Source organism: Schistocerca piceifrons, chromosome 5 (genome assembly GCF_021461385.2).
Source record: "Schistocerca piceifrons isolate TAMUIC-IGC-003096 chromosome 5, iqSchPice1.1, whole genome shotgun sequence".
Taxonomy (NCBI): Eukaryota; Metazoa; Arthropoda; class Insecta; order Orthoptera; family Acrididae; genus Schistocerca; species Schistocerca piceifrons.
The window spans coordinates 100,423,054-100,432,526 of NC_060142.1; positions in this window are offsets into that span (position 1 = coordinate 100,423,054).

Consider the following 9,473-nt stretch of genomic DNA (forward strand, 5'->3'; position numbering starts at 1 on the left):
CTAGTTATGGCAGGCGCGAGAATGGATCACGTCTTATGCCTTGCATTTTAAACAGCACAGCCATCGGTGCCTTAGACTTTCATAGATATGGCAGATGCTAACAGTCAAATAAACCCATAGGTAAGCTTGGAGGGGAAAGAAGCAATCCGAAACACAGATTTACTCTGACTCCACCGCTCCCTTTCGTCAAGAGAATAGGACCACCGTTTCTAATATTACCACCTTCCCGCGGGTGGGCAGACGAGAATGAATGGCGGGAAACCACCAAAATATACAGCTGGTATAATTAACAAGAATAATTAAACTGAATTCAATTAAACTTCATAAAATCTGTTAACAATCAATATTCAGCTTCTGGTGCGTTACGACTCCCAGGACTGAACCAACGCAGCACCTCCAAATGCTCTGCCGAGCCGCCCGCTGCCAGCCGTTTCAACGGACGCAGGAAGGTGCCCCGATTTTCAGAAACTCTTCGCCGGTCGACAGCATACGGCCTAACTGCAGATTAGGCCCCTCGTGGACCCACGCTCAGGAAGATTCCTATCGCGACGAGCAGTTAACGTCCCTTACCACGGACCCGCAGCTCGCGTCGCTTACGCTAGTGCCGCGGTCTGCGTGCTGTCCCTCTGGCACCGACAGAGAAATCGCTTCTTGATGCCACGACTGCCAACTCTCCACGAGAGCACATACAGCCACTTCTTAAACCCACACGAACAGCCCACTTTTCCCCTTTCCCGCTAGAGGGAGACACCGAAGCCTTCAACTGCGAAAACGGCGCCGCCGCCAGAAAACGGAGGGCGACTGCTTCACGCTACGCGCTGCGGCGCGCTTTTCAAAGCTAACATTACTACCGCTCAGACGTGTCTCAATCTGCTGACCATGTATTTTCCCTCCGTATAACCGTTCCTGTTGGTTATCGGAAATTTAGCTGGCAGAGCTAGGGTCTATATAAACTCTACCCCTCTACAGTCATCTTCAGTCTGCTCTAGACTGTGACGACGTTCAGTTGTCGTTGGCCGGCTGTAGTGGCCGAGCGGTTCTAGGCGCTACAGTCTGGAGCTGCTCGACCGCTACGGTCGCAGGTTCTAATCCTGCCTCGGGCATGGATGTGTGTGTGACGTCCTTAGTTATGTTTAAGTACTTCTAAGTTCTAGGGGACTGATGACCTCAGACGTTAAGTCCCATAGTGCTCAGAACCATTTGAACCATTTTCAAGTTGTCGTTTGTGCATCCATAAACAATTTTGTTGATCATTCAACGTCTTCAAACAACGTCAGAAGCGTCAGTAGCAGCAGGAAACATCCGAGGCAGTAGTTGGAGGAATTGCCATGTATTACGTCTCCATGCTCGTCGTCAAATATGTGAAGTCTAGGAATCCTACATAGTCCGTTCGCTAGACAATTGAGACAAATCGTATTAATGATTTTTATTACAAAAAGAAAAGATACAATATGTAACTTTGCAATTACACAGATATGTCGCAAGCAAAGGGCGACAAACAAAAAACAATAAATCTTCTTCAGTATGAACAGTTCCAAGTTTGAGCTACATGGATTTTACAAGCGAAGTAACGAGCGTTGACGATTCTATCTAAATCGGTCGTCTTGAAGCTACTATTCAACTGGGTTGTCGCCAGTCGGTCGCGGTGCTCATGTCCTCTTCACATAGGGGTCGCTGCTGTCGCGTTGTCGTCCTCGAGAGGGGGTCGTTCAGCGTGCGATTGGCTGACGTCTTCTCACAGCCATCTTTTCTCTTTCGTTCCCGACTGGCGTTTCGACGCTTGACTTCACGCCATCACGTCATGCAAGCACATCTTCATAGCAAGTGTTTGTGTGTCCGTAGCTCTGAGTCATGCGATTTCGATGTATATTTTAGTTACTTCGTTGCTCTGAGTGTTCAGATTTATTAACATGAATCTAGTCGCGAGTGTTCACTGTAGCGGTTAATCCACCCTAATCAGCGAATTGCTGTTGAGCGGGAGTTTCGGGCCACATAACCAACATTCATGGTTTATAACAACACTTTTATTAACTTTTATTTGGCCAAGTAAAATTTTATCTTTAAAATTCAAAACCCTTAGAAGTACGGGCAACTACCCTATTCATACAACAACATTAATCTTTCACCAAGCATTAAGTGACTTGCAAGTTAATTAAATTCTATATACAGTAAAGCTCCCAAAACGAGACTACAATAATGAGATGAAGTGTAACCAATAATGGATATCACCAAATTTTTTTAACACAAACGAAAATACCAACAGATACGCCCCTTCGTGACACATTTTCAAGACAGGTGACGTCACATAGGCACGGGCAAATTCACGTAGTAGCAAGGGGGCCCATTGGACCCAGACCAGAGACGGCTAGACCCAGAACCCACAGCAAGCTCACTGAAACTGGGGAGCTTATTTATATTACTTGACTGTTAACCTACTTGTGTTATTTAAATTTCTAAGCTGATTTGGTGCTGTGCTGTTCGCCCTCCGTTTTCTGGCAGTGGCGCCGTTGTCGCAATTGAAGGCTTCGGTGTCTCCCTCCAGCGAGAAAGGGGAAAAGTGGGCTGTTCGGGTGGGTTTAAGAAGTGGCTGTATCGGCTCTCGTGGAGAGTTGGCAGTCGGGGCATCAAGAACCGACTTCTCTGCCGGTGCTAGAGGGACAGCACGCAGACCGCGGCACTAGCGTAAGCGACGCAAGCAGCAGCTGGTCGCGAAAGGAATCTTCCTGAGCGTGGGTCCGTTCTGAAAATCGGCGTGCCTTCCTGCGTCCGTTGAAACGGCTGGCAGCGGGCGCGTCGGCAGAGCATTTGGACGTGCTGCGTTGGTTCAGTCGTGGGAGTCGTGACGCACCAGAAGATGAGTATTGATTGTTAACAGATTTTATGAACATTAATTGAATTCAATTTACGTATTCTTGTTAATTATACCAGCCGTATATTTTGGGGGTTTCCCGCCAGTCATTCTCGTCTGCCCACCCGCGGGAAGGTGGTAATGTTAGAAAGGGTGGACCGTTTGTCCCCTTTTGAGGACGAAAAGGGGAAGGGGGAGTCAGAGTAAATCTGTGGTTCGGATTGCTTCTTTCCCCTACCAGCTTACCTATGGGTTATTCGACTGTTAGCCTCTGCCATGTGTGTGGAAGTCTAAGGCACCAATGTCTGTACCGTTTAAAATGCAAGGCACTAAGGCCTGATCCATTCTCTCGCCTGCCATAACCAGTATTACTAGATTCACGTGTAAAAGGTATTCTAAGAAAGAAGAAAACTTCCCTTTGCCTCGTGGTAAGAACTAGTCGACTGCATAACGAATTCCTGCTCATCTGGAAGCTGTAACTTACGTAAATTTGTGTTTATGTATATTTGGCTATAATAAACCAAGGTTGTTAATGCACACCGTAGTGGATTTTTTTTGTATTGTTTCTAGTCAGCAAAAACTGTTGTGTGTTTTTCCAATTCAGTACCTTTTAAGGCTTTTACTCAATGTGTTTATGTGTTTTATACAAGTAGTCGGTTATTAGTGTGTTTTCTTGCCATGCAAAAGTTTGCCATTTCATCAGGGGTAGAAATTGTTGCCTGTATTCATTTATTAATGGAGTGAAATTCACCTGTAATTTAGCTGAGCTAGAAATATTATACAGCGTCGCGTTAAAATGCTTGCCTGTACTTGTACTTTACTGGCGTGAAATTTTTTTATAATAATTTAATAATTTAGAAGTCCTTTCCTATCGTGACTTATTCGTTGAATGATTGTTGGGTTTTTTAAAAATATCTTAAAGTTTTGCACCAAGTTTGAATAAAGAGTGTTACTGAAAATTGTGTATAATTTCACCAGTTATTCCTTGGAGCCTACTTCCACTTAACATTTTGCGTATAATTTGTGATTAATAACCTTTGGTAAACCAGTAGTAATTTTACGGTTCAACGTCGTGTATTGTTCACACACTTCAGGACCAAACACATACAGAAAACAGGTGTGAAGACCGGGAATGGCTTTGTATACAATCACCAGTCCTGCCTAGAAAACTGGATGTCCCTTCATCAAAGCACGTGCAAAATAAATTCCTCTAGGATAGGTATTGTTCACATCCTTCCGTTCCGGCAAAATATAGAAAGCAGGAGAGAAGATAGCTAAAGGCTCTGTTGGCGTTCACCAGCCCTTTGAGAAAAGCAGTTGTCGGTTACATCAAAGCTGGCTTAAAAAAAAAAAGACAGGTCGCGGTTGCTGTCCTCTGGTGCTAGTGAACTACGTCATAGCTCTCTTGACCCGGTGCAAGCAGATATAGGGCGGCAGCTTGCAGCTGCTGGTGTATGTTTTACAACAGACAGTGAGTGCTCCACTACAACGGAAGATGCACCTTTTCCACATGCATGTATTTACGTTTTCCTTCTGCAGTCTTAAGCACTGTAGCCTTTTTCTAACTACTGTTTTCTTGCAATTTGTATGATTTACTGTCAAATTCTACCACTGTGATCGGTGTCTGTTCAGTTTTTCGTGATGTTTTGTGCGTGTGACGATATTTCTAACTATCTGATTTTTCGTAATATGTATGATTTCCCGTCAGTGTCTGCGCATGTGATTGATTTAATTTCAGTTTCTCGTGATTATTTTTACCTGTAACGATGCTTCTAAGCCGGCTGTGGTGGCCGATCGGTTCTAGGCGCTACAGTCTGGAGCCTCGTGACCGCTACCGTCAATTGTGTGATTCGAGCAGGACATTTTCCCACCAATTTCGAATAATTTTCCATAACACCAGTTGTGGTACCACGTGTTGAATCAGATCATTCATGATCTGTAATGAGTATAAAGCATCTTTAATCATTATCTGTATTTCCTTTCCTTTTGCAGCACTAGTGATTTTAATTTCTCCATTCAGCTTAGCCTCAAACAAATGCTTGACTTACTTATTGTAAACTCAAGTGGTTATTGCAGTTTCCTTAAATTAGTGAGCGGTGTCTTACTGTTAATCTTGTGTTCCGTTCTCCAGCTGGCGGTTATGATAATTATTGCTTTTCCTGACGACTGCCTTCTGCTTTGACTCTTCTTCCACTAGCCGGCTTTTCAGTAATCTCAGCGTCAATTCTTTCGTTGAACACCTTTCGATTGCAGTAATCACTACGTTGTACTCCGCAGGCATCATTAAGACTAGATAGCACATAATGTCGGTGTTTTCGACAATAGCGCAAGTCGAACATAAATATCGAATCAGTTTACCAAACTCTGGAAAGTGATTAACTAATATATCATTTTTTGTGTCAAATATCGTACTTAAGAATCATTTCTCAACAAAAATTGACTATCAACTCCTGTTCTCTCAAATGTATTGCACAGAGACGTCTATAAATCAAACGAAGTTACCTTATCTTTCGTGTATTCCAAGTTACGTCGGCGATCAGTTAAATAAGATGAGACATAAATTATTGTTATTGTTCAGCCTATTAGGCCAATCGCGTTTCCTCTGCGACACTGTGTCCCCCCCTCTCCGTCCACAAATTTCATCTTTGTGAGATAATCCGCTTGCACAGATGGCAAAAGTTCCAGTTCCTCGAGATGAGTTTCTATCCTGAATTTCCAGTTGTTGAAATTTCGTCCAACGCATAAAGGAATACGACATTTTTCAACTTCAGTTGTCATCTCGAAATACCTTTATGTCCACTCGTGGCCAGATACGTTAGTAAAAATTCTGTTTTGAAACAAACCTGGGCCCACACTCACTAAATTTTGAAACAATTAGTTGATTTTATTAAATTCAGAAAAGAAACTGAAACAAAAAGAGGACAACAAGTGTGTTTCGAAATCTTTGAAGTTACTTGACGTAAGTCACAGGTATAGTCATTAAACTGCAATCTCAACCAATTCCACTAAAAATGGCATAGATTTTTCTAAACTTATGTTTCCCTCCAATTTGGAAAATTGGGTATCGAGAAAAACACTTTGAACTCTTTGGATTTTGAGTAAATTTTTTGTATTAAAATTTAACACCTCTCGTCAGTGACTTCTGGCCCATGCAGCAGTCCATCCAGATCCAAAAAGAGCGCCTCCTCCATCTTGCTCGTAGCCATTGCTGTCCTACGGGCCTCTTTTGAACCTTCTGCCTTTCCCTGCTCTGATCGCTCGATAACCTTTTCGTCCACATTTGTTCAAAAGTTGTAACAGGGCCCTCCGATCTCAAGTTCGAGCAGTTTCATAATTTCCATAATGCCTGTTAGGACGGCATTGAAATTACATGCTCTCACATTCGGTCAGATGGCGACTATTCCTCCCCCTCTATCAATGGTTTTCGGAGAGGCTTTCTCACGAATCGCCTGTAACACGATGATGGGGTTTCTGGCGAACTTGGGATGATTACTACAATAACGTAGACATCCCAGAGAATGTTTCAAGCGGGATTCTATCGATTTTTTTAAATTTTTTAAATAGGTTGACTCCCTTACGCAATTCTTTGGCTGAAGTTCAGAACTACACCAACATGCTTACAAAACAATTATTAGGAACGTGTAAGCTGTAATAATATCTCCAATTCGACAACTGTTATTCATTTTCATTTTGATGAGTTGAGTACCGTAATTTTGTTTAGAGCCGTATGTTTCTAGCCTATACAAAGAGTTAAATGTGGAGTGCCGTTTGAGACAGAGATGCATGAACATAAGTAACTTCTTTCTTGTAAATTATTTATTTATTCTATGGTTTAAAATTTAATGTCAAAGTAAGAAATGGTGGTGTATGTTGACCTCCTCAATTAGCTTGTGCGGCTAGTAACTTATCGCTACGTTAGCAGTACATTATGTTCCGACAAAAGCAGTATTCCTTGTTGGTTGTCTACGTTATTACACAGTTTCGCCGATGTTTTCCATTGACGTTGTCATTCTTTCCTTTCTGCAAGCGCCCAGAGACAGTAGAAAATCCCCGATTAATATTTGTATATGCTATTGTCGATGCTTCTACAACACAAACAGTTAATAACTGCGAATTGTTGTCTCCACAGGTTGTGTTCAGATCAAACAACAACTGAAACTTGGTACTTTTTCTGGAAAGAATGAAAGAATTTGTAGTGCCTAGGAGTGTGGCAGTGTTTGATTGCAAGGACAATGCGACATAGGATAGAACGGAAACCGATGCGTTCCGACAGCAGAGAAAAATATACTGGGGACACAAAGAAATACCATGGTGGCCGTCTTCCTTGACCCGCAAGACAAATATCTCTACAATTCCATTCCGTTTTCCTTTCTCAGTTACAGTTTTATAGCGGCAGGCCGTTCGCTGCTGCCGGTTCGTTTTGTGTTGTCGGAAGGCTGTCTTTAAGGCCTTGCTGTGAGAGTGTTGAAATAACAGACGACGTAACTTTACGCAACGCTTTCATTATTTCAGCTGGAATATTATGATTAGTCCATTCCTCCGTCTCGACTAGAAAGAAAGAGGAGCAAATGTTAATACAACGAATGAAAAAACACGCTATTATTTCTCGGGATTAACAAAAGCTTTTAAAGTTGACTAAAGCCAAGACAAACGTTCAGGGCTAGAACTGCAACTTTATGAAGTTTTTCTGTTTGTTTCTTTATTCTTTAATTTATTTTTTTATTGTGTCATGGAGTCGTTAAAACTTACCGTCATACAGGTGGTGTTATAGGCAAACCTATGTGATAGCATGTCCGTTGCAGAATCAACTGTAAAAATCAAATAGGATCCATTTGTTCAGTAAGTCATTTGATGTTTCTAATGTGAAGTAAACAGTTGACAGATATCTTATTTGAATGTTTTCTTTCAGTTAATCGTAACTGAAGCCGAATTTTGTCACAGACTGACGGTTCTGTTTCCATGCAAATCACATTTATAATGTTTCTATTTTACTAGGTTGACGTGAAGAACTACGGGCTAAGAAAATAAAAGAAGTATGTTGTGACGGCCCTTCTGCCTGTGACTTAAATCAATCCTTCTACCGTATATTGACACATGTGTGGTGTGAGATGCTACCTCTGTAGAATGTCAGCCCCCAAGTATAAAATTCAAAGAAATGTTTTAACTCTAAATTCACTCAACCAACATCGTCAGGTGGATCAAAACTGCCCGGGATGCACAGAGTAAAATAACAGAGACATGAATATGTGGATTGCGTGAGAGGTAGTCAGCACGGTGCCCCGACCAAATAACACAGACGCCTTCCTATGAACATCGGAAAGTCCCAAATTCCCCAGAGAACGCGCACGTGCAACCATCTGGTATCCTAATCGATAAATATGATGCTTCTACAAAAGCGTCTGGACATTTGTTTCAGTTTTATAGAGGTCATCACGGGAAGGGAGAAGATCTGAGCTATGTAACATGCTTTGCGCAAGACGTGCGTAACCACGATCCGAACTTTCTGGAACGTTGTGAAGGAACGTCTCTCATGTTCCAGGTAGCCATTTGGAGTAGAGAACGGCCAGTTATGACTCTCAGATAGTTATGTCCATAGAACACTGTCGCCCAAGAAATGACGGGATTATCAGAATCCCATAATGTCATCAATCGACATTTGGCTTCGTTCATGCGGTCACCTGATACAAGGCAAAGGACATCCATCCACCCAGCTTTGAGTAGTGGAGTCTCAGCGGGAGAACGGAATAGCACCATCACATCATCCGGGGATTACGCGCACAGAGATCGTCTCTCCATCCTTGTAACTTCTTCGAAGAAGAGGCTCATGTGATAGAACAAACACCAACACTGAAAGCGGACTCCTTTGAAGAAAACTCCTACGGATGGTAATCAGGAGTGTTAGTTGGCCACTGACAGTCACCGAGGCTTGGATACCCGTGAACAAATTAGACAAGCCACCACGCTCGTTAATTGTGAACCCAACGGTTTCAAGTTGTTGCAACAACAAGCCATGGCTGAGCAGGTCAACCAACTTGTCAAAATCCAAAAGTGCCAGAGCAGTAGGAACGAAAGTAACAGCAGTCACCGATGTGACGTCACGGCATTCTGCTTACGGGGGTCAGGGACCAGGAATACAACTTTGATGGTCAGCAGCTACTTTCTGCAGCAACGCAAACACCCCTCCCCTCCCCACGCCACAGTTTTACATTCAAAATTTGATAAGCTGGTAGGGAGAAATTCATCAGTTGCTGCTGCCTGACCAAAACTCCTAGGAATTTACACAATTTTACCAACTTTAAACGAGGTGGGCAGAAACCGCCCTCTCAACGCTTCGTTGAAAAGCAATGCAAAATCAGTATCCAACAAATGCTAGAAATGCACATAAACCGCCTTAAACAGGCCATCCAAACCTGGCGTCTTACGAGAAGGCGATCTGACAGTGAGGTCATGGTCGTCATCACATTGAAAAGCATCTAAAATTTCAGCATTTAGAGCAGGTGTAAGTCTACGATAAAGAGCCTGGACAAACAATTCGGATGACATATCGACAGGAACGGTAACTCATACAGTCAAACATGGAAATGATGCAGAGCATGCAATATGTCTTTTTGCGCTGTCACTATGC